Source organism: Salvelinus alpinus, chromosome 29, assembly GCF_045679555.1.
Source record: "Salvelinus alpinus chromosome 29, SLU_Salpinus.1, whole genome shotgun sequence".
NCBI lineage: Eukaryota > Metazoa > Chordata > Actinopteri > Salmoniformes > Salmonidae > Salvelinus > Salvelinus alpinus.
Genome location: NC_092114.1, coordinates 45668504 through 45693938, shown reverse-complemented (window position 1 = coordinate 45693938; position 25435 = coordinate 45668504). Strand labels below are relative to the sequence as shown.

Below are 25435 nucleotides of genomic sequence, written 5' to 3'. Positions count from 1 at the left end.
TTTAATCCATGACGGCATGGTGTGTTACTAATGGTTTTCTTTGAGACTGTGGTCCCAGCTCTCTTCAGGTTATTGACCAGGTCCTGCCGTGTAGTTCTGGGCTGATCCCTCACCTTCCTCATGATCATTGATGCCCCACGAGGTGAGATCTTGCATGGAGCCCCAGACCGAGGGTGATTGACTGTCATCTTGAACTTCTTCCATTTTCTAATAATTGCGCCAACAGTTGTTGCCTTCTCACCAAGCTGCTTGCCTATTGTCCTGTAGCCCATCCCAGCCTTGTGCAGGTCTACAATTTTATCCCTGATGTCCTTACACAGCTCTCTGGTCTTGGCCATTGTGGAGAGGTTGGAGTCTGTTTGATTGAGTGTGTGGACAGGTGTCTTTTATACAGGTAACGAGTTCAAACAGGTGCAGTTAATACAGGTAATGAGTGAAGAACAGGAGGGCTTCTTAAAGAAAAACTAACAGGTCTGTGAGAGCCGGAATTCTTACTGGTTGGTAGGTGATCAAATACTTATGTCATGCAATAAAATGCAAATTAATTACTTAAAAATCATACAATGTGATTTTCTGGATTTTTGTTTTAGATTCCGTCTCTTACAGTTGAAGTGTACCTATGATAAAAATTACAGACCTCTACATGCTTTGTAAGTAGGAAAACCTGCAAAATCGGCAGTGTATCAAATACTTGTTCTCCCCACTGTATGTGTGTGTGTGTGTAAAACAGTTCGTCTTTCAATCACCCACGTGGGTATATCCAATGAGGAGATGGCACGTGGGTACCTGCTTCTATAACCAATGAGGAGATGGGAGAGGCAGGACTTGCAGCGCGATCTGCATCAGAAATAGGAATGAGTTCTATTTTAGCCCTTGGCGTCGCAGACGCTCGCGAGCACTGTGGGTGCAATAATTGAATAACATGGAAGCTTGTGGAAGGCTACCTGAAATGTTTGACCCAAGTTAAACAATTTAAAGGCAATGCCACCAAATACTAATTGTGTGTATGTAAACTTCTGACCCACTGGGAATGTGATTAAAGAAATAAAAGCTGAAATATATCATCCTCTCTACTATTATTCTGACATTTCACATTCTTAAAATAAAGTGGTGATCCTAACTGACCTAAGACAGGGAATTTTTACTAGGATTGAATATCAGGAATTGTGAAAAACTGAGTTTAAATGTATTTGGCTAAGGTGTATGTAAACTTCCGACTTCAACTGTATGTATTACAATTATACGCTTCAACAGTGTTTACCACTCCTGCTCCTGGGACATCAATGATTACACATTGTAACTATGCAATAGACTAGAAACATGATTGATTTGTAATTCATATATACAGAAATAGAAACTATGAATATCTAACTCCCTTCATCTGCATTAATCTGAGGACACAGGATAGTATTTCAATGAGATACTTCATTTCAACCAGTGGATAATGTGAAACGATTTATTGAAAGAAGTTCATTTTTCAGGTGTTATAATGCATTATAATTATGATAATTGTAATATTATAAATACAAGTTCAATCTGTACTTCAATGCACATATGGTGTGCATTATAAAACGAGGAAGAAAGACGAGGTGGGGAGAGAGGTGTAGAAGACAGAAAAGGAAAGAGGTAAGAACAGTGGCAGACAGCATATGATTCATCAATTACAGTGCTACCCTAATATTCTCTCAGTTCATCACAATTGCGGTGTCTCCTAACCAGCCTCGGGCCCCCAGTTGGCCCGAAGGTTATCTTAAGAGCGGGAGAGGTGGCGATGACGGGACCGGCTTCCTCTCTCACATCAAAACATACCTGCAGACGAGAGAGCATGATTAAGCCTTGGCTTTTTTATTCTAACAAAGTCAGTCTTCTTAAATCTGGAGGTGAAATGCAAAACTGACCTTCGCTCATTAACTCCGGGACTACTACATCTCTGTCTGTATTTCAATGTAAAGCATCTCTTTAATAATACTTCCTGTTGACCCGACCAAGTGACATCTCACCTATGATCATGCTGTGCCCTCTGTGTCAGCCAGTTCAGATGCGGGAGGGGTTCACCAAAACAGCTGATATAACCTCGAGGATTTAGGGAGAAGGGGGAGATGAAGTGAAGAAGAGAGACTGTTCTTGTGTGTAGTCTCACCTGGTGTCCACACTAAGTGACTACAGAATACTTTATGCTGAAAAACAGACTCATGAAGACAAACAATAGAAGATAATGTCAATAGAAGATACTGTATGTGACGCAGACACTTATCGGTGTACCTGAAACACTTAAATATAGAGGGCTATGTGTCTCATCACTTGGTTATATCAAGGCTAACCCCCGGGGAAATAATGACATGGCAGAAATAGATAGTCCAGTGAAAATAGCTGTGTTTATGTGGTGTAAATCTGAAAATTAGCAGCTGACATCTTAAGGATTTTTAAATTAATGCATGTGAGACAGGTTCCAAGACAGGCAGAGATGGAGAAAAATAACACAGAACAGTTTAATTACCTCTGGTTATGGACACTTTTGCCAGAAATTAAGCTTTCACGGCCTGTTCCTCGGACAGTGAACATCTGACAATATCTACATTTTCGACCTCTTGGTCAGCTTGCTCTCTGAAAGTAAAGAAAACAGCTTATTTTTTATAGATATTAAAACAATAACTGAGATATGACCGAACCCCCGCCCCCCCATCACAGACCAGATTTGCCCAAACGACCAAGGGTTAGCTTGCTACTCAATGTAATAAAGTAATGACTTTTCAAATAAGTTACCTTACACGTTATGTTGGCTGACAATTTGTTAGCTACGCTGTCCTTACGAACCACATAGCATATCATTACAGCAGCTACCTAACGTTCGTAGTTAGCCTATATACTGGCAAGTTTGATGTATATCTTAACTACCCAACGTTTATTGACTTGATTATTCTCGTCATTCTTAGTTTAGCTAAATGGTATAGTCGTTGTGCTTTCTCAATGGACATTCGGGTGCTTTCGTAAATTCGCTCTGGCTATCTATAGGCTGGACAATAGAACGAGTCAAAATTCACCCAAGGCTGAAAAACAGCTTACGAACGTTGGCTAAACTGGAACACTAGCGCGAGCCCATAGTAAATTAATGGAATCGAACGTTTGCTGAGCCTGTTTTGACTGGAGTGATGCTTAGAATTCCATAATTTTTTTTAGCCCTTTTTATTTTACCACTACAATCTGTTCGTCGGACAAAACTGGGAAAAAAACAACTTGTGTAGAAAGTAAACATCTGCACCTCGATGGTATCAACTGTGCTTATGTCTGCGTAATGAAAACGTAGGGTAAAAAAGTCAAACTTCTGACTATTTCTGGTCTAGCAATCAATGACAAACGAGCTCGCTGCCCAGACTTACATAATTACAAAGAGGAGATTCTCCTGATTTTAAAATGGTGCCCGTGTAACAGTTTTGCTTCCGTCCCTCTCCTCGCCCATACCTGGGCTCGAACCATGGACCCTCTGCACACATAGACAACAGCCACCCTCGAAGCATCGTTACTCATCGCTCCACAAAAGCCACGGTCTTTGCAGGGCAAGGGGGACAACTACTTCAAGGTCTCAGAGCGAGTGACGTCACCGATTGAAACGCTATTAGTGCGCACCCCGCTAACTAGCTAGCCATTTTACACCGGTTACACCCGATTTGAAAAAAATCTAAATATACACATTGCGAGATATTTGGTGAAATAGACAGACATGCCAATATTTCCCCCATAGGAAACAATGGGAAGACCGCAGAGTTCCAATATTATTTTTGATGTTTATATTTTGTTGTTTACATTTTAACTATAAAACAACGTGAGCAGGGGCCTGTTGCACAAAACTAGGATAAGGGATTAAGCCAGGATATCTTGGTGATCCTGGCTCAATTGATCCGTAATCCGGTTGCACTAAAGATGGATAGGGGGCAGGAGGATATGTTATGGTATAAATTACCATGGAGATTTATTCTGTGGAGCTAGCCTGCTCCAGACCAGGCTAAATTCCAGGATCTATTTAATCTCATCCCTAATGTCAGTCAGCAGTCACCACAAATGGAAACCAATAGTTATTTCACTGCTCACTATACATTGTTATCACATATAACTAGACCCACTGTTATTATTTAAACGTTTGTGATCATTAATTTCAATGATTTTGGATAAAAAATGATTTTTAGATGATGTTGCTATCATTAGATAATTTACAGTTTCCCATAGACTATAAGGCTATATATAAAATGATAGAATATTAGGGCCACAGAGGGGAAAAAAACACAAGTCATAATATTGTAACCAGTTGTTTTAAAGGAGGACAGTTGTTAAAATGACAGATGTGGGGCATTTCGTGAAATTGTACTTCAGTATGGTTTCATAAACAAAGACATGCTGATGTGCCAGAATATTAAGTATCACATTGTCATAAGTATCAAAACTGTAAAAACAATATGTAGCTTTTCTGCAGAAAGAACCAGCCTCATAAATTTATGACTTTATCCTTTTTCTTCAGTGTGGCCCTAGTACTCTGTCATATAAACAAATACACATTCCATATGAATATAAAAACACAATGTGTAACATTATGTTCCTTTATTGAATAAGGACAAAACAAAGCAGGTAAACCATCAGCTCCTTTCGAAACTGAAGTCACAGTGACTCTACAAGATGGAAAGCACAGAATCCAAGCATATTATACAAAATGATACATACACATTCAAAGGTCTGTATATAACACACCCTGCATGTCTGCACACTAAAATAAATGCAGGACAAATCCATACACATCAACTGAACAGACAAATGAATGGATGCAGTAGCCTCCCTGCAGCCTTGTATTACACACAGTATACCGCACAAACATCATAAGAGGCCAAATTCGTCAAAAAACGAACCCAAAAAAACCATAATTCCTCTGCCACCGCAGGACATATTTAACCAAAATTGAACTAACTAAAATAATTCAACACATATTGGTCCCTCAGCAGCCGACCACTGTCGTCATCAGGGAAGATTGCCGGATTGTCCCAGTCCATGGCTGGTGGCACTCTGGGGGCCCTCTCCTTCCTCAGGCAGGCCACATTGTGGAGGACAGCACAAGCCACAGTAATATCACATGCCCTAACAGGGCTGACCCTTAATTTGTGAAGGCAGTGAAAGCGTGCCTTCAGGAGGCCAAAGGTCATTTCAACTCTGGCCCTGGTCCTGGCATGGGCATGGTTGTAGGCCTGCTGTGCTTCCTGGGGGTCTGTGAAAGGTGTCAGGAGAAAAGGCTGGCAGCCATACCCCCTGTCTCCCAGCAACACACCAGAGAATTCACCTGTCAACACAAAATCTCATCATTACTACCTCATAAACACAGTGATATTCTTGACACAGCCATGATGGTTATAAATAGGGGTTGTGTGGCTTACCTTGTGATAGGCACTGATAGATTTCAGAGGCCCGAAAGATTCTGGAGTCATGGACTGAGCCAGGCCATTTTGCCACAACATTGCTGATCACACAGTCAGCATTGCAGACCATCTGAAATCATAAGATGAGGAATATTACACCAATCAATGCACATCACTGGCAATGCAGAGTGTTCGTCAATGGACAATATCAAAAAGTTATGTTCACCTGAACATTAATGCTGTGAAAGGATTTCCTATTCACAAAATCGGCCTCATGGGCACCTGAGGGGGCTTTTATCCTTATGTGTGTGCAGTCCACTGCACCAATGACATTGGGGAAACCTGTCACACAAAGTAATGAGTATCCTACTATGTGTTAACAGTTGTCCTGTAATTTGTAGATCCTCTTACCTGCAATCCTATAGAACTCCTCTTTGATGTCACAGAGTCTTCTGTGGCCAGGGAAGGAGATGAAGACATCTGCTAATGCTTTGATAGCCAGACACACACTCCTTATTGTGCGGCAAATTGTGGCCTTGTTCAGCTGTTCTGCATCCCCCACTGAGTACAGGAAGGCTCCACTAGCAAAAAAGCGCAAGGCCACACAAACCATTTGCTCCACACTCAGTGCATGGCTCCGTGCTGTGCGGTGCTTAATCCTGGGACCCAGTAGTCTGCATAGATACCTGATGCCATCTGCAGAAAACCTGTATCTTTCATATAGATGGTCATCAGGGAAGGCCAGTGGCTCCAACCGGTCCCTGAAGACCCTTTCTCGCCTGAAGGCTCTCCTCAGCACAAGTGCTTCTTCATCCACCACATCTCGCACGAATGGGCATGCCATTGTCAGAGCAGAAAGGAACACACAATTTTGGGCCTTCATATAGGCTAGTGGCCACACCTGGTGCTGGGGGGGTGGGCAAAAGAGGGCGATGCCTTATAACGATGACTTGGTTGTACTGATTGCTGGGAAAATAAAAAAAACCTTAGAAAGATGCCACCGTCCTGTGTGCTCACAATAAGAGCTCATATGTCATGGCTCACTTGACTTTACGAGAATATACCTAATTTTTATTTTGAGCTGTGTCATCTTCTTGGAGCTGGGGGAGGAAAGAAAAATAATGATTAATACATTTGTGTTACAGTTAGCATACAGTGTACATTGAAGGCATATCTCACCTCCCTCTCAAGTTTTTTTATTTCAAGGTCCAGTTTCCTAATTGTCCTCTTTTTTATTTCGGACTCCAGTGCAAGATTTTCCATCTTTTTCTTCTTGTACTGAATGTCTATGTCTGCCAGTTCTATTTGGCGCCGGAGGTGGTTGCCATACAACTTTCTGATAGCTTGTGAGCTCTGTGAACACAATACAATTAGCGCAGCTGGAATTTGGCAGGATGTGGTGTCCTTTTATTAATACGCACTATGTTGCCAGGCTGGTTTTCCCACTGTATAGCATCTGGGTCCTGTAAAAGAAATTAGATTTTTTGATTTTGATGAGGACTCCTCACCATTGTAGAGTAAATAGTACTTTCACAGTCTTAACATGATACCTCATGCCTTCTGGAATCCAGAGAGATGGTCTCCTCCTCATCATCGTCTCCATCATGTGCTGTTGCTGCTGCACTGGGGCCTTCACCCTATCACATTTAATCGGATTCATATTGAAGCTAGTAGACAAGACATGCCAGGCCTACAGTATGCCTTTGATGGAGTACTCACTGGATCAGCATCGTCTGGTGCTTGTGCTGGTGGCTCTAACAGGAACACAGTGCTGCCAGACACTGCAAGGCAATAGGTAAACCAAAGTCAGACAGTCCAAATTGATTCAATATGAATGTGGTTGTATCCCATGTAGAGATGGAAGGACATACCTTGAATGAAGCGGGTGGCATCTTGGGAGGAACCTATGCTCGTCTCTTTCCCCCCAGGGATCCCCTCTAAGACGGGCCTGCCTTTATTTAGCTCCAAGGCCATGTCCTCTGCTGGGGTAAGGTCAGCCTTTGGTGACCCACCACCCGTGCCTTGTCTGTGGGTATTCTTTTTCACTGCTAAAACAGTACAGACAATGTGTGAGCAGGCACCTTCTGGGTACAATATATGCTTGTGCTTTGTTAAATATTAGTCAGGGACCATACCATTCTGCAGAATGTTCTTGTATTTGATTTTGACCTGCTGCCATGTCTGTTTTGGCCCGTTCATGTTTGATCTACACACACACACACACACACACACACACACACACACACACACACACACATTTAATGGAGTCACACTGCAAAAAATTACTTGGTATTTTTGTCTTGTTTTCAGTAAAAATATCAAAAAATTTATCATAGCTTTATACAGTGTGATGGAGTTACTTTACACAATTTCACTCATATCTGCAGTGCATTTCAATTAAAAATTTAACCGTTTCATAATTACAGTACAACTGCATTTTTGGAGATGTGAATTAAATATTTGAATTGTAATTGTGATGTTTCAGCGGAGCGGTGAGTGTGTAATTGTGCACTACTTACGCATTCAGGCGGTCTGCAATACTTTGCCACGCTTTTTCTCTTTGCTTTATCACTGTGGCGGTGTTGCCTTTCTTCTTAATTATATCTTTTACCTCCTCTTATGCCTCCATTGAGGATTTGTGCTTCCGACGGCGAAAAGTACGCGGCTCTAGTTGCCATGGTAAATCAGTTAATCTGTGATCTGTGGCGGGGTCTATTTGAGTGAGCCGTGAGCGCGCACCTATCCAGGATTGGTTTCACCTGGCTTAATGAATCCGTGTCTGCTCATCCTGGCTTGGTCTTTGTGCAACCAATTAAGCCTGGACGCACATGTTTTGGCTTCATTGAGCTCAGCTGAGTCATTTATCCCGGATGTCTTAATTCTACTTTTGTGCAACAGGCCCCAGGTCTCATTGCCAACAATAGTGAAGCAGGCATTGTGACGTTGAACAATAAACTGGGAATAGAACGTTCGGAAGTCGAGTTGGTGCCACGGTGGTCAATAGAACTAATAGGAGCTGGCAGGGTGAAAAATGCACTAAAATGAGGCCTGTTTTTTCGCGATTACTTCAAAACGACGGCAAGCAGCTGGGAAATATGTTCATATTAGGAAACTGGAGCAAAACTGTCTGAATTTACAAACTGACAATTTTTCTCTGAATGGAAACACCATAATATTAATCAAATTCATCAAATATTAATCAGCTAAATTCCTTAAAATCAATCCCATATACTATGTTATTACAAAAAAGGTTTTAAATTCTCTGGTAATGCCAATACGGAATACTATCAAATGCTTCTCAAAGATGTCCTCTGGTGGTCATACTAGCAATAATGTGCAGTAACAGAAGAAATGGCTGAGAATGAAATGACATGCCACAGAATGCTGCATGGGCACGCAGGGTGTGCCGCAGTATGATTCAACTTTTAAAAGGAGGAACCACTGTAAGTCTATGGAAGGGGGTGAGTGCCATGAGCCTCCTAGGTTTTGTATTGAGGTCAGTGTACCCAGAGGAGGACAGAAGCTAGCTGTCATCCAGCTACACCACGGTGCTACCCTACAAAGTGCTGCTGAGGCTACTGTAGACATTCATTGCAAAATGGTGTGTTTTAATCTATTATTTGGTGACAGGAACATATTTAGTATAGTTTTATCTATAGAGGATAACCTTTTAAATGTTTTACATTTGAGGAGAATGGTCCTTCCCCTCCTCCACTGCCTAAGAGATGATGATTATTAGTGTGTATGGCTGAGAAAAATAAAGAGAGGAAGGGAGAGAGAGAGTGTGTGAGTTGAAGAGAGAGAGATTATGATCCTGACCACAATTGTATCCTAATTGTTCCTCTCACTCTTTCTCTTTATGTTCCTCTAGATCAGTGGAAGCGAGGGAAGTGATGTGGAGAGTCATGGCTCCGAAGCAGAAGGCAGGGAGAAAGAGGGCTTAGAGATGACAGGAGGGATAGAGGTGTGGAGGGAGCGAGGACGAGGAGGGAGAAGCGAGTGGAGTGAGAGGAACATAGAGAGGAAGAGGAACATGGAGAAGGAGAGCACACCAGAGAGGGGGAGCCTATGTTTTCATGGAGTGCTTCTGCTCCAATTCTCACCATTCACAATTGTACCACACAGCTTACTTTGTGCAATTTGTCTGTCTCATTTGTTGCATTTGGTTCCGAAAAGTGCATGTACCTACATAGTAACTGCTCAAAGCGGCTGCATGGCATATTGCTACCTATTTATGGTACTCTGAGGGCTGCGTCAGTAGACCAGTGCGGGGACCCTGCAACGGCCCTTTCCCAGAAATCGCAGGCGCTGGTCCCTGAAGGCATTCAAAATGCAGCTTGTACATTCACTTGGCTACGGTGTTGTTACTCCATCATTTGAACATAGGTCCACTCCCTGGTGAAGTTTGAAGGGCGCAAGAGAGGGTGTGTGGTGTGCATCCGGAGTGGACGCAGGGAAATGAGTGGGAGATGTGTAGAAACCTCCTTTGGGTGCTCTACGTGTTCTGTGGCACTTTGCAGGGTGGGGCAGTGCTTCCAGAAGTTCCACAACATGTTGTAGGCTAAATGCAAACACTAAAGTGACAGTGTGAAATATGAATTTGTCCTACAAATCTTTTGGGGAAATTGTATACTAAACATGTGTTTTGTATCTTCTCTCTATTTGTCTGCATTCACTGAATTGTTGTCAAAGTAGGCTACTATTTCTACATTTTGTTTCAGGACTGGTTTGTACTAAATCTCATTGAGAGAGATTATCTACATTTTGAATATCTCTGAATAGTTGTTAGCATTGTTAGAAGTAAGAAGCGTTGTCAATCAAAAAACCTACTTTGTGTGGGTTTTGAAATACTTTCTGAATATTGTCCTCTGGTCACATTTTGGATAATTGTTTCAATATTTATAATATACAATTTAAATACTCTAGTTTGAGTGTAAAAAAAATAACACAAATTAGTGTTATTCCTATTGACATGAATGTGGTGTCATATTAAAGAAGAGGTAGTGGTCTTTAAAACTAAGCTAACATGTAATTGTCATTTGTTCTTTGTTTTTTAGCTATGTCTGTTTGTTTGAAATGTGAGAATTGGCTTTGTCTTAAATTCTCAGTAACCTACAGCAGCATTCTGGAATTATATTGAGGTCTAAAGGGTTAAAATCAATATCAGTCTGTAGAATTGCAGAAATTAGCCTTAAAACTGAGATGAGATATAAAACAGAACATTTTTCTCTCTACCCCAAGGTAAAATGTGTTGAGCTGCAGGAACTTTTCCGGCAAAATGTTTTTTGGGGTTGGGTTTCCCTGGAGATAGGTTCCCCGGTGTTGTCCCAAATGCATTAGTCCGGCCCTGTTCGGATGCACCTGAAATATAATTGGGCAGCCTTGGTGCCCCTCCATTCTCATTGGGTCCGAGTGCTGTCAATCTGGCTCAGATTGAAGAGCAAAAGATGATGCATTAGTTCTGGTTTTCATGAAGACATGTTTTTAGAACATTTTGCAAATGTATTGAAAATTAAATACAGAAATATCTCATTTACATAAGTATTCAAACCCCTGAGTCAATACTTTGTAGATTACATCTGTGAGTCTTTCTGGGTAAGTCTCTTAAGAGTTTTGCACACCTGGATTGTACAATTTTGGCACATTATTATTTTTGTAATTCTTCAAGCTCTGTCAAGTTGGTTGTTGATCATTGGTAGACAGCCATTTTCAAGTCTTGCCATAGATCTTTCAAGTAGAATAAAGTCACCTGTAACTCCGCGACTCAGGAACATTCACTGTCTTGGTAAGGAACTCTAGTGTAGATTTGGCCTTGTGTTTTAGGTTATGGTCCTGCTGAAAGGTAAATTCATCTCCCAGTGTCTGGTGGAAAGCAGACTGAACCAGGTTTTCCTCTAGGATTTTTCCTGTGCATAGCGCCATTCCGTTTTCTTTTTTATCCTGAAAAACTCCCTAGTCATTAACAATTACAAGCAAACCCATAACATGATGCAGCCACCACTGTTTGAAAATATGGAGAGTGATACTCATTGTGTTATATTGGATCTCCTTATTTTCACTCTGTCAAATAGGTTAGTATTGTGGAGCAACTACAATGTTATTGATCCATCCTCAGTTTTCTCATATCACAGCCATTCAACTCCATAACTGTTTTAAAGTCACCAGCTCTTTCCTTCCTCTCCGGCAACTGAGTTAGGAAGGACTCCTGTATTTTTGTAGTGACTGGGTGTATTGATACACCATCCAAAATGTAATTAGTAACTTCAACATTCCAACCATCTTTGCGAAGCATTGAAGAAGAATCACGGCATTGGCATTGCAACCATTGACAGACCCATTCCATAGCAGCATACCGTAGGAGCAATGGAAAGTGCAAGATCCCCACTTTTGGACAGTGATAGCAAACCTAATCCAGAGCTGCAAACCTAAGAAGAAAAAACAACAAGTAAAGCACCAACTTTGAGAAATTCTGGCAGTAGAGTGATTTGAAGTAATTACTCATCAATTATATGACTGATATACTAAGCAATTACAACTAGTTTCCACCTTATTACCATGTTGTTACCACTTTATTTTGTAACAAAGTAATACCAAAAAGGTAATATGGAAATAAAATCAGGATTATTTACTGCTTACCTACGGCTGCTTTTTCAAGAATTTGAATCTCCTCCTCCAAATACTCCAGATGGATCTCGGTCACGTTTTTAGGAAGATCATTATAGCCATATAATAACACTGTAAAGACCACAAACACTCTGTTGGTAAGAAGATAATCTTTAGTTTCAGACCACTTCCGTATGTGTATAAATCATCTTTGAACAGTGCTGGTCACTCAATTGTGCAATTGTCCACAACCACAAGTCAGCAGGTGGATCTGAGAGATAAAGTAACAGATGACAAAGGCATTGTATTCAGGTCCCCAGCTACCTATGAGGCTGACTGCAGTGGAAAGATTCTAGCAAGAGCTTCATCTCTAGGTGGCAGCTACATTGGAGTTGTCACGCCCTGACCATAGAGAGCCCTTGGTGTTTTCTATGGTGCAATAGGTCAGAGCGTGACTAGGAGGTGTTCTAGTCATGAATTTCTATGTTGATGTGAGTATGGTTCCCAATTGGAGGCAGCTGATGATCGTTGCCTCTAATTGGGGATCATACTTAGTGTGGTTCTTTTCCCACCTGCGTTTGTGGGATATTGTTTCGTTTTGGTTTAGTGCTATGTGCGCTACGAACTTCATGTTCGTTTATTCTTTGTTGTTTTTTGAAGGTTCACTTTAATAAATATGTGGAACTCTACTCACGCTGCGCCTTGGTCCGCTCATTATGTACACGACGAACGTGACAGGAGTAGAACCTACGGGGCTTTTGTGATCTCTGAAACCAAAGACCATACACACAATGTGTGTTAAGATGGCTGTCTGGCCTTGCCTTATCCACTTCAGTATACCTTCCAAGGATAGTCCAGGGATACTGGCTGAAGTAATCAATGAAAGACTGGAGGGGGATATACTATCAAGGAGAGGAAGATCATTATACTGTCAAATAGAGGAGGATTCTTGGAGTTCTATATGTACCATCTGGTTGGTGTTACTGTTGACCCTTTCTTTGATCTACTATGTATTACAAGTTGGTCTTTACCATCAACATGTGATATGTGCTGATTGATTATCAATGTTTTAGAGAGTATATTTCCTTCTTTAGGAATAGCTCCACACCCAGCTGTTTTAGACTGATACACATACGGAATATACACAGCCGGAAACTAAAGCTTCTCTTCTTGCCAACATAGTGTTTGTGGTCTTTAGTGTCATTATATGGCTATAATGAACTTCCAAAAAAGGGGCGGGATATAACACAGATTCAACCACAAAGACCAGGGAGGTTTTCCAATGCAAAGACACAGTCATACTTCTCCTTATGTTTGTTACCAAAATAATCTTTGCTACCAAGTCCGGGGCCTTAAATGTGAAATATGGTATGAATGACCCCATGGCAGAGGAGAATCACGCAACACTTATCCCAATTGAGAGAGCCAATGGAAGGTTTCTCTTTGTTGCTGCAGAGGATGACCAAAACTGGGACAGTTGTTATTTTGCAGATCAGGCAATGGAACAAACAACTCAAGCGTCATGGGAAGGATAACTACAAGTCAGAATTTTACCCTGGAGCAAGACACTACTTGCAAGACACTACTACGTGCCCTTCTGCCTGTCCAGTATCCATTGTGTTACCGGAAAGCCTGTTGTGTGGGGAGGTAAGCCCAGGGCCCACGCAGCAGCAGAGGTCGAGCTTTGGAAGAGGATTCAGGACTTCTATAGAACAAACCTGGCGAATGATAGCAACTTGAGTAAAGCCAAGTTATAAAATGTTGAAATGAAAACTAGATAAATATGTGGTGCTGAATGTTTTGCTGTGTAGCAGAGCTTAACACAAGTTCCATTACAAAATGCCTTGATGATCCATGCCTGAAGCCTTGTAAAAAAAGAAGAAAAAAAAGAAGAAGAAGCCTACTACAATGAAATCCATAGAAATATAACGATACAAGGCGAGACCCAGATGCAGACACGGGAGACAGATTGTTTGAGCTCTGATATTTATTATAGTCCAACGGGAAGGCAAAAGACAGGTCGGGGACACGTAAGAGTTCATAACCAGGTCAGAGTCCAAAACGGTACAGGGCAGTAGGCAGGCTCGATGTCAAGGGCAGGCAGAATGGTCAGGCAGGCGGCCTCAGAGTCAGGACAGGCAAGGGTCAGAACCAGGAGGACGAGAAAAACAGAGACGGGAAAAACAGGAGCTTGGAGCAAAACGCTGGTTGACTTAGCAAACAAGACGAACTGGCACAGACAGACAGAAAACACAGGTATAAATACACAGGGGATAATGGGGAAGATGGGCGACACCTGGAGGGGGGTGGAGACAAGCACAAGGACAGGTTAAACATATCAGGGTGTGACAAGAAAGGCCCTTTGGAGGAAGGATGTCAGGTACAGCATATTGTGACGGAGCTGATGTCTTGCCTTTGTAATGACAAATTATCCAGGCTAAAATTTAAACTGTTTATTAGCAATATTAATTTAAAGACATCATTTCATTTATATAAATTATTATAATGATTTTTATGCCTTTTCAGAGTTGACCGGCTGTAAAAGAACAGAAAACAGACAATTGTTTTAAGTGGCAAACCTTTGTTTCTTGCTATTATTATGTACTTTTCATTCATGTATTTCGCTAATTAAAGTTATCACTAGCAACTGCACGTATAAATAAATGCCTATTTGGCCTCCTGTATCAGAGGAAGAGTGTCCTTTTCTTTGAATGCTTAATTTTGTCTTCGGTAAACATAGCAAGACCCCATCGCTGAAATAGACACAAGAAAACCTGATTGAACTATGCAAAAACCCACCCAAACAAGCCTCTGGACTGATGAAACAAAATTAGGACACTTTGGCAATACAAATCATGTGCTATGTTTACCGATGACCAATTGAATAGTTCAATGGGGTTGCTTTGCTGCTTTTGGTACTGTTAAGCCCAGTGTACAAAACTGTGTCTCCTTCGCAGGTTGTGGTTCTTCCAGCAGGACAACGACCCCAAACACACATCAAGAAGCATGGAATGGTTCAAGAAAAAACTCTGAGGGTGCCAATATATTTGGCCGGAACTGTATTTGAAAAAAATTGTTATTCAAAGTTGGGATATTTTTTTTACATATTGGCCTTATCCATCCTCTGCCATATTCCAAAGCATACTGTACTATGTTTGGTTTTGATCACTTGTGTTTTTTTCCTTAACGTGAAACAAATGTCGAAATGTCTGCATGGACTGGCTCTGAATACACTGCGATCCGGTAACATATTTGCAATGTAAAGGTAGATGTTAATGAGGGGCCACGAATGGTAACTGTTGAGTCCATCTATGGAACTGACTTCCTGATCATTTCAAAAGTCTGCAAGATTGTAGTGAATTTAACAGTGCTGCTAAGACCGATGTGTGATGGACAGGTTGGTGAATGGTGCATGCCCGAAAGGCATGGTTGATCTGGTCATCAGGATGTATTAAAAAACATAGGTAGCGCTTTACATAACACAGAATGAAGTGGTAATAGTATGGTAATAAATTCTAGTTATCACACATTATTTGCTCGGATACCCCTTCATTTCATTGTAATCATATTGTTGAAGGGCAATACACCACATACTTTGTGCCATAATATAGACAACTTATTTGATCCATAAATCCAATATCTCCTCTTTAGTAAGTTTGATCATATGCATGTTCTTACACAGCTAGCCTCTAGAGGGTAGCATTGGACAATTGAATGTACAGTAAACAGGCTTTAAATGAGAGGCTGAAAATGTTGTGTTTGACGTCTCTGATCTTTTCAATAGCAACTGGTATCAATGGGTAAATCTCATCCTATAGATGTACAAGTAATGTGCTGTGCTACATTCAACAGTAACTAAATGAGTCACTGAACATTTGTGATTCTCTGTCATGTTTCTGTCTTTAACTGTACCATTCTCTGAATACTAAGAAACCATATGCACCAATAGGGTTCAAGCTACACTGACAGTGAGCTCCATATAGTAACAGTGATACAATGTTTGATCTTCATGATTGAAAAAGCAGGATATCCCCAAGCTAGAACAAAGATGGGGTTAATTCCGGGCACAGTGTTTTATTGAGGACTGCAGCTCACTGGTCATTTCTCAATACACCTGGCCACCATGGACGGGTTGGCTGATGTCACGAAAAATGATGCTGGCCGGAAGGCATGCGTTGTTTTGATTCTGAACAGTCAGATAGCTAGCAACAAGACAAGATGCTGCCATGTGGGGAATCGTAGGTGGCTCGTTGTATCTTCTTATTGATACCGTTGTCACGACTTCCGCCGAAGTCGGTCCCTCTCCTTGTTCGGGTGGCGTTCGGCGGTCGACGTCACCGGCCTTCTAGCCATCGCCGATACACTTTTCATTTTCCATTTGTTTTGTCTTTGTCTTACACACCTTGTTTCAATTCCCCAATTACTTGTTCATTATTTAACCCTCTGTTCCCCCATGTTTGTTTGTGAGTGATTGTTTTTATGTAATACGGTCCGTTTATGTGGGCTCGCTTATTTTGTATTGTATTTGTCTATTTTGAGTAAAATAACGTTTATTTACTCATATCTGCTGTCCTGCGCTTGATTCCTCTACACCAGCTACACACTGACTACATTACAACCATGTCTTGTTTTTAGGTGTTTTAACTGATGTCATATATATGCTAATTTCTAATATGGACAAAATTCACTAGCCAGCTAACCAACAACTGTAATGATGTATTTGAGAGACAAGTGCTCATTGTGCAAATATATTAATGTTTTCAATAAACATTTGGGGATTAAATATAGTTGTCAATAGTCTAAGCCAACCCCGTCTGTTTTGCCCCATAGTTGCGCATGCGTCTGTTTTGTTGCTAAACAACCAAGCTATCTATAGCACAGATAGTTAAATGCACATTAAGCACAAACTAAGTATTAAGGATAGCATCTGTTAAGATACCTAAGTCTCAACATCTGGAGCTCTTCGGCACTGACATAGTTAACAGTTTACTGTGGGCAGGACAGCAGTTACACCATAGGTTAAGATACACCACTTTTGGAAAACATGAATAATGGGAAAATAAAACATTTTAGATATCACATTGAGGGAGATTTCTATAAATGGAGGAAACAGTTTTGGAAGGCTGCAACCCCCTGGGTGGTGATGGTGATGGTCAGCTATTTTGAGCCCCTGCTGAGATGCTGAGTGTGGGTGGTCGTAAGGATTGACAGTTTGAATCCCATTGTAGAAAAACCATCTGCAGCCACACAGGGATACTGTATCTGTGAATTGAACTGGTCTACGCCTCTGTGTTATAATTACAGATCTCTATCTCTAGGCTGCATGTACACAGACAGACCGATTCTGATCTTTTGCCATTAATTGGTCTTTTGACAAATCAGATTAGATATTTTGCCAATAATTGGGCAAAAGATTAGAATTGGGCTGCCTGTGTAAACGCAGCCTAACAGGTACAGTAAAATAATATTATCACTAATATCCAAATCTGTAACTCTACAGGTGCAGTGAAATAACATTATCACAATTTTCATTTGGCACAGTTAATTGTAAATTATGAATTGTAAATATATGTTGGGTTAGATGCAGATTATTCATGAAACAGTCTGTTTTCCATGATACTATTTGGGACTTTTTCAACATTGGGACTTTCAATATATCGAGCCATACATCCAGCTGCCTATGACCAGAGGTATTATCAGATTCCACAGAGTATATGTAAATGACATATGGAGCAAAAATAAATATAAAATGTGGAGGTATAAGGAAGAGTACACCAATATAAATTGTAGAGATACTGTATGTTCCATCTAAGACTAAGAAGAGGAATATTGGAAAGATTTACATAAGCAATAAGAGTTGCGGCACAAAGAGAGGGGGGGGGTGTATGTAGAGTAAGAGAGAGAGTGTGTGTGAGAGAGCGAGAGAAAGAAGGTCAGACAGAAAGATGGGGAGTGCTGTAGAGGTGTGGATGTTTGTGTCTGGGTTTCACTCGCACAGCGTGGTGCAGTCTAAAATGGGGTGTTGTCTAAAAGACTAGTTTTGGAGACGGAGAAAGCAGAGGGAGGAAACAGGGGCGAGGTTACACTGTAGAGAAAGAAGGCTGGTGTTGCAAAGAGGCTGAAGATTACCAAGCAAATGGGTTGCCTCTATTTGAATGTCAAGGGACGTTCATTTCTATGTATTTTTCTCAAAGAAGTGTAGTCGTTAATGAGAATAATCTATTTGAGTAAATACACATTTCATTGCCAGGCTCGATATTCAGAAGAACAACCAACTCCCCTCGATAAATGATCAAATTAATAATGAATAAATATCCATTATTAATGCCTGTCAGCATGTACTTGGGTGAACCCAATATATATTATGGAATCAGAATTTTAAAAATAACTGTATGCAAGCAAGTCAGTATATTATAAATGAATATAGCGGAAATAAAACCTGCTGATTTCATCCTCCTCCTTAGCAAATGAACAAGGACATATTACTTTTAGAACTTCCTGCCCTTACTGACCACATAATGTTTATTCTCCGTTTATTCCTACTGGTCTGTTTCAGCTAATGACATAGTCCAGTTGTAATGGTCTGAGTGTAGCTGGTGCAGAGGAGTCAGGCGCAGGACAGCAGAGATGAGTAACACAAGTAACTTTACTCAAATATTCCAATAACATGTCGTAATACCGAGCCCACAGTAACGGACCGAACATACATAAAACAATCACGCACAAAAAACCATGGGGAAAACAGAGGGTTAAATAATGTACATGTAATTGTGGTATTGAAACCCGGTGTGTAAAACAAAGACAAAACAAATGGAAAATGACAAGTGGACCGGCGATGGCTAGAAGGCCGGTGACGTCGACCGCCGAACGCCGCCCGAACAAGGAGAGGGACCGACTTCGGCGGAAGTCGTGACACCAGTAGAGCTCACCAACTTGTAGTCCTAAAAACTGGAAATGAGTTACCTCTGATTCGTTCAGCCATTCCTATGGGGGAAAAAATGAGAAATAATAGGGTTTTGGGATAAACGCCAAAAATAAGGTCTGAGGTTAACACAGGCTTGGGAGATCTTATACATTTTGTTCTATGAGATAATATCAGTCAGTTAACATGACCTTTATGTTTTTTATTATTAAATAAATGCTTACAAATCCACAAAAAGTGACATTAGCTGATGAAGATCATCTCATAGAACAAAATGTATAAGATGTCCTAAACTTTATTTTCTGCGATTATCGAAAAACCCTACAAAAACTCCATTCATTTTCCCATAGGCTTTGCCCAACGAACCATGGTGGAGTTAGGGCCTACAAAAAGATGCCATTACTATTGCTCTCTATACCAAGGCTAACAGCTAAAAAATGTATCAAGCCAGTCAACATGCTCTGTAGACCTCCACCACAAGGCAGTGATGTACTGTAGTATATTTCGAGTCTGGCCTCGAGACCACTATTCAGTGTCTCGGTCTTGACTCGGTCTCGAACAATGAGGACTCGTAATTTCTTCATGAGACCAGGGGCCTCATAACTGTTGTGTACATTTTGCACTAAATATCTGTGTGCCCCATTTCTGAAAAGACTGCTAATGCACAAAAATATAGAGATTCATTCAACTTGGCGCAAGCCATACATACACGTTTCCCATTAGAAATCAGACCTGTTGTAAAACTGTGTGCACGTGAGCGAGCATTATAACTCCACCTGAAAAACACCCATCATTCACCTTTATGGGGACAATTATGCCCTTCTTTGCTTTCTTTGAAAGTATTGGAATTAGGCCAAGACAGTATTTAAAGGAAATAGAAATGGTGAACTTGATCAAAGATCTTTGGAGGTGGCCGAATGTTTTCTGTGACATTTGTTTTATCTGACCGTTTCTGAAACACAAAAAAACAATTGCAAATAGTTTTGGACCTGTAAACAGATCGTTTGCATTTAATAATGGTTTGGATTGACTTTTTCCCAAATCGAAAAATGCTGCACTGCCCGCGAATTCTGAAACATTGTCTAATCGAAGAAAAAAAATGTCAACTGCAGTGAACCTACTTGCCGTGGTAGCCTACACACATCAATGCAAAATATAAAAAATTGTCAAAGCCTAGCTAGCACAGCGGATCTGGGGCTGAGAGTCGGGGTACTCAGCTGAGCCGCCTTCGGCAGTATTACTTATGGCCAGGATGCGGGGATTGAGCTCGGGCCGATTCCGATATGAGTTATCTGGCCCAAATGTATTACTTGGGGCTCAGGCTGATTGGGGCTACTCTCTGGCAGCTGCTTTATATAATTAACATTACATTATCTGTTTTTCCATATTTTCACATTGTTTCTGTGATCAAAAAATACAATTAACATTTAAATGAAATTCTTTAAGAGTCATGCGTAGTATTTTAGTATTTTCATACTTTGTGCAAGGCAATTGATAAGCATTAAAACCTTTGTGGATGGATCCTCCTGAGTGGCGTAGCGGTCTAAGACACTGCGTCGCAGTGCAAACTGCATTGCTACAGATGCTGGTTTGAGAGACTCATGAGGCAACGCACAATTGGCCCAGCGTCGTCCGAGTTAGGGGAGGGAGGGTTTGGCTGGCTGGGATGTCCTTGTCCCATCGCGCTGTAGCGACTCCTATGGCGAGCCAGGCGTATGCACGCTGACACGGTCACCAGGTGTATGGTGTTTCCTCAAGACACAAATTTTTTTTTTGTGGTTGGGTATAATTTGTATGTATAAAATAGTAATATTTAAAATGACTAAATTGGGTAATTTTGTATACATTTATTTAAAATTGCATCGGGCCGCTTCTGGCTGAATTCCGGTAGATGGAAACGGCCCAGATGTACTTGGGCTGATTCTGGGCAGTCATTCATTTTGATTCCAGACCGAGTCCAACACCCGATTCCGGGCTGATGCAATCAGTTCCGGCCCCCCGGAAGAGGGCCCCTTCTTGGCCGATTCCTCAATGCTAGCTGGGAGACCCCAGCCACCCATTATAGACTATTCTCTCTGCTATCGCACGGCAAGAGGTACCAGAGCGCTAAGTCTGAGACGAAAAGGCTCCTGAACAGCTTCTACCCCTAAGCCAGACTGCTGAACAGTTCATCAAATGGCTACCCGGACTGTTTACATTGACCCCCTTTATTATATATTTTTATTGTATTTATTTATTTTTTGCACAGACTCTTGCACTGGCTCTATGCACCCTCACTAGACTACATACACATTCTTGGCTCCAGCGGCTCCGGCGGCCAATGTGACCTTGAGGACGTTGAACCTCACGGTCTTGCTGAGAACAGTGGAATTCTGGGATATATCCAATAGCTGGGACAATCTTTAAATGTGTCCACTATATGAGGCAAACAAAAATAATCAGACACTTCGAATCTGGGGCTCAAGCCATGGTTATACACACACATGCATATTGACAAAACACACACACACACACACACGCAGCCAAACTTTCACACTCTTCACAGATTCTGCAGCTACTCTGTTAATTATATATCCTGATTGCCTAGTCACTTTTACCCATACCTACATGTACATATTACCTCAATTACCTCAACTACCTCATACCCCTGCACATTGACTCGGAACTGGTACTCCTTGTATATAGCCTAGTTATTGTTATTTTATGGTGTTACTATTTCCTTTTTAATTTAGCAAATATATTTCTTACTTTTTAACTCTGCATTGTTGGGAATGGACTCGTAAGTCCACAATTTCACGGTAAAGTCTACACCTTGTGACCAATACAAATGTGATTGATTTGAAGATTAACTGTCTGTTCACCTGTTGAATTCTACAGTAGGCTGTATTATAAACCGCACTCCCTTTCGGATTGATAGAGCAAAAATGTATTATAATAGACTATCTCATAAGCCCAATGTAATGAGAGATGCGCATGGTAATTTGTTGTGTTGCTGCTTCCTGAATATGAACTCTTCATGGCCAGAAAAGGTAAGGAATTTATCCTGCAATGGTTATGGTATATTTATTTTGAATTATGTTTTGAAATTAAATATTGGCTACTCAGACAGCCTACAAACGTCAATGGAAAAGGTGAACCTTCTGTTCTACCATTAAACTGCGCTTCGGATCGAATCGCATTGAGCAAAATACTTGAAATAGCTTATCTATTTACTACTGTGAAGTGGGTCCAATTAAATGAGAGATGGGACGAATGGTAGCCTATTCTAACTTGTTTTATAGGCCCGCGAGTATGAAACCATCACAGTCAGAAACGTTTAGGAATGTAATTCTGCAATGATCATGGAAATAAATAATAGAACATTTCTAATTATTTTAGAATCCAAAGATAAAATAAATAGGCAGATTTTTGCTCTTCTCCCTAATGCAAATGATTGCATCTTGTTATTCTATTTAACTACCAGTTTTTTATTGTTATGAATTAGAGTGTCATCAAAACATTCCTAATATTGAGTTGTACCCCTTTTGCTCTCAGAACATCCTCAATTCATCGGGGTGGGGGGGTCGAAAGCATGGATGCTGGCCTATGTTGACTTCAATGCTTCCCACTGTTGAGTAAAGTTGGTTGGATGTCCTTTGGGTGCTGGTCCATTCTTGATACACACAGAAAACTGTGCGTGAAAAGCCCAGCAGCATTGCAGTTCTTGACACACTCAAACTGGTGCGCCTGGTACCTACTACCATAACCTGTTCAAAGGCACTTCAATCACAGAATGGCACACACACACAATCCATGTCTCAATTTTAATCAAGGCTTAAAAATTACTACCATACTCTTTTCTAAAAGGCACTTAGATATTTTGCAGTGGCGACCTGTCATTCAGGGCATTTGAGCCCCACATGTTTAGCTAAACGAAAAGAAGCCTGTTTTGCATGTTATTTTGGCATTAATACCTGTCACATATCAGTTTGCAAACAACGTTAAAAAAAACCCACATACAAACATGGTCTCTTTTTTGTTTTCTTGAGTAAGGCAGCTCCATAATGCAGGTGTTTCAGAATTGCTATGGTGGTGGGGCCGCCAGCGGAAAATACGGAGCGTTGGTAATGTTCTCTAATTGCGCCATGATTGTGTCAGTGTTTTGTCACTCATGGAGACAGTACATCACCACAAAATCTAGTGCTCGAAAATTCAAGCTGCCATAGATTTACAATAGAAGTGCCCATACAAGAACGCTCAAGGTCATTGACCACAGATAAAATCACGTCAAATCACGTCATATCTATCGTAGCTTTGATTGGACTACCACGGTACTTTATTTTGTTTATCTGTCGGCCCCAGCCTTGAACTCAGGCCCTGTGTGTAGCTAACTGACCCTCTCTGTCCATTCATCGCCATTTACCCTTTGTTGTTGTCTTAGCTGTTTACCCGTTGTTGTTGTCCTAGCTGTTTACCCGTTGTTATTGTCTTAGCTGTTTACCCGTTGTTGTCTTAGCTCTCCCAATCAACACCTGTGATTGCTTTATGCCTCTCTCTAATGTCAATATGCCTTGTATACTGTTGTTTAGGGCAGCTCTCATTGTTTTATTTTACTACGGAGCCCCTAGTCCTGCTCAACATGCCTCAGACAGCCCCCTTGTCCCACCCCCCACACATGCGGAGACCGCACCTAGCTTAACTGTCGCCTCCAGAGATGCAACCTCTCTCAACGTCTAGGTTTACCCCCACTGTACTCACACCCTACCATACCCTTGTCTGTAAACTATGCCCTGAATCTATCCTACCACGCCCAGAAATCGGCTCCTTTTATTCTCTGTTCCCAAAGCACCAGACGACCAGTTCTTATAGCCTTTAGCCGTACACGTATCCTACTCCTCCTCTGTTCCTCTGGTGATGTAGAGGTTAACCCAGGCCCTGTGTGTCCCCAGGCCCTCTCATTTGTTGACTTCTGCAACCGTAAAAGCCTTGGGTTCATGCATGTTAACATCAGAAGCCTCCTCCCCAAGTTTGCTTTATTCACTGCTTTAGCACACTCCGCCAACCCTGATGTCCTAGCCATGTCTGAATCCTGCTTTAGGAAGGCCACAAAAATTCTGACATTTCCATCCCCCATTACAACATTTTCCGTCAAGACAGAAGTGCTAAAGGGGGCGGAATTGCAATCTACTGTAGAGATAGCCTACAGAGTTCTGTCATACTATCCAGGTCTATGCCCAAACAGTTCGAGCTTCTACTTTTAAATATCCATCTCTCCAGAAATAAGTCCTTCATTGTTGCTGCTTGTTATAGACCCCCCTCAGCTCCCAGCTGTGCCCTGGACACCTTATGTGAATTGATTGCCCCCCATCTATCAAAGTTCGTACTGCTAGGTGACCTAAATTGGGATATGCTTTACACCCAGGCAGTCCTACAATCTAAGCTAGATGCCCTCAATCTCACACAAATTATCAAGGAACCTACCAGGTACAACCCCAAATCCGTAAACATGGGCACCCTCATAGATATTATCCTGACCAACTTGCCCTCTAAATACACCTCTGCTGTTTTCAACCAGGATCTCAGTGATCACTGCCTCATTGCCTGTGTCCATTATGGGTCCACGGTCAAACAACCACCCCTCATCACTGTCAAACGCTCCCTAAAACACTTCTGCGAGCAGGCCTTTCTAATCGACCTGGCTTGGGTATCCTGGAAGGATATTGACCTCATTCCGTCAGTAGAGGATGCCTGGTTGTTCTTTAAAAGTGCTTTCCTCACCATCTTAAATAAGCATACCCCTTTCAAAAAATGTAGAACTAAGAACAGATATAGCCCTTGGTTCACTCCAGACTAGACTGCCCTTGACCAGCACAAAAACACCCTGTGGCATACTGCACTAGCATCGAAAAGTCTCCAGTGATTTGCTACTTTTCAGGGAAGTCATGAACCAATACACACAGTCTGTTAGGAAACTAAGGCAAGCTTTTTCAAACAGAAATTTGCATCCTGCAGCAATAATTTCAAAAAGTTTTGGGACACTGTAAAGTCCATGAAGAATAAGAGTACCTCCTCGCAGCTGCCCACTGCACTGAGGCTAGGAAACACTGTCACCACTGATGAATCCATGAATATCGAGAATTTCAATAAGCATTTCTCTACGGCTGGGCATGCTTTCCACCTGGCTACCCCAACCAACAGCTCTGCACCCCCCATAGCAACTGGATCCAGCCCCCCCCCCCCCCCCCCCCCCCTTCACCCAAATCCAGACAGCTGATGTTCTGAAAGAGCTGCAAAATCTGGATCCCTACAAATCAGCTGGGCTAGACAATCTGGACCCTCTCTTCCTAAAATTATCCGCCGCCATTGTTGCAACCCCTATTACTAGTATGTTCAACCGATCTTTCGTATCGTCTGAGATTCCTAAAGATTGGAAAGCGGCCGCGGTCATCCCCCTCTTCAAAGGGGGAGACACTCTAGACCCAAACTGTTACAGACCTATATCCATCCTGCCCTGCCTTTCTAAAGTCTTCGAAAGCCA

General features: G+C 41.6%; 1 long non-coding RNA gene and 1 pseudogene across 1 annotated transcript; one reads left to right on the top strand and one right to left on the bottom strand.

Annotated features, from left to right (window-relative positions):
- Positions 1 to 1492: 1492 nt before the first annotated feature.
- LOC139559230 (uncharacterized) lies at positions 1493 to 3575 on the bottom strand. Its single transcript, XR_011671720.1, has 3 exons — positions 3378 to 3575; positions 2001 to 2604; positions 1493 to 1809 (listed from the first exon to the last, which is right to left on the bottom strand). It is a non-coding gene; the product is annotated as an uncharacterized lncRNA (long non-coding RNA).
- Positions 3576 to 8764: 5189 nt separating this feature from the next.
- On the top strand, positions 8765 to 13753 carry LOC139558915 (uncharacterized; annotated as a pseudogene).
- The last annotated feature ends 11682 nt before the right edge of the window (positions 13754 to 25435 follow it).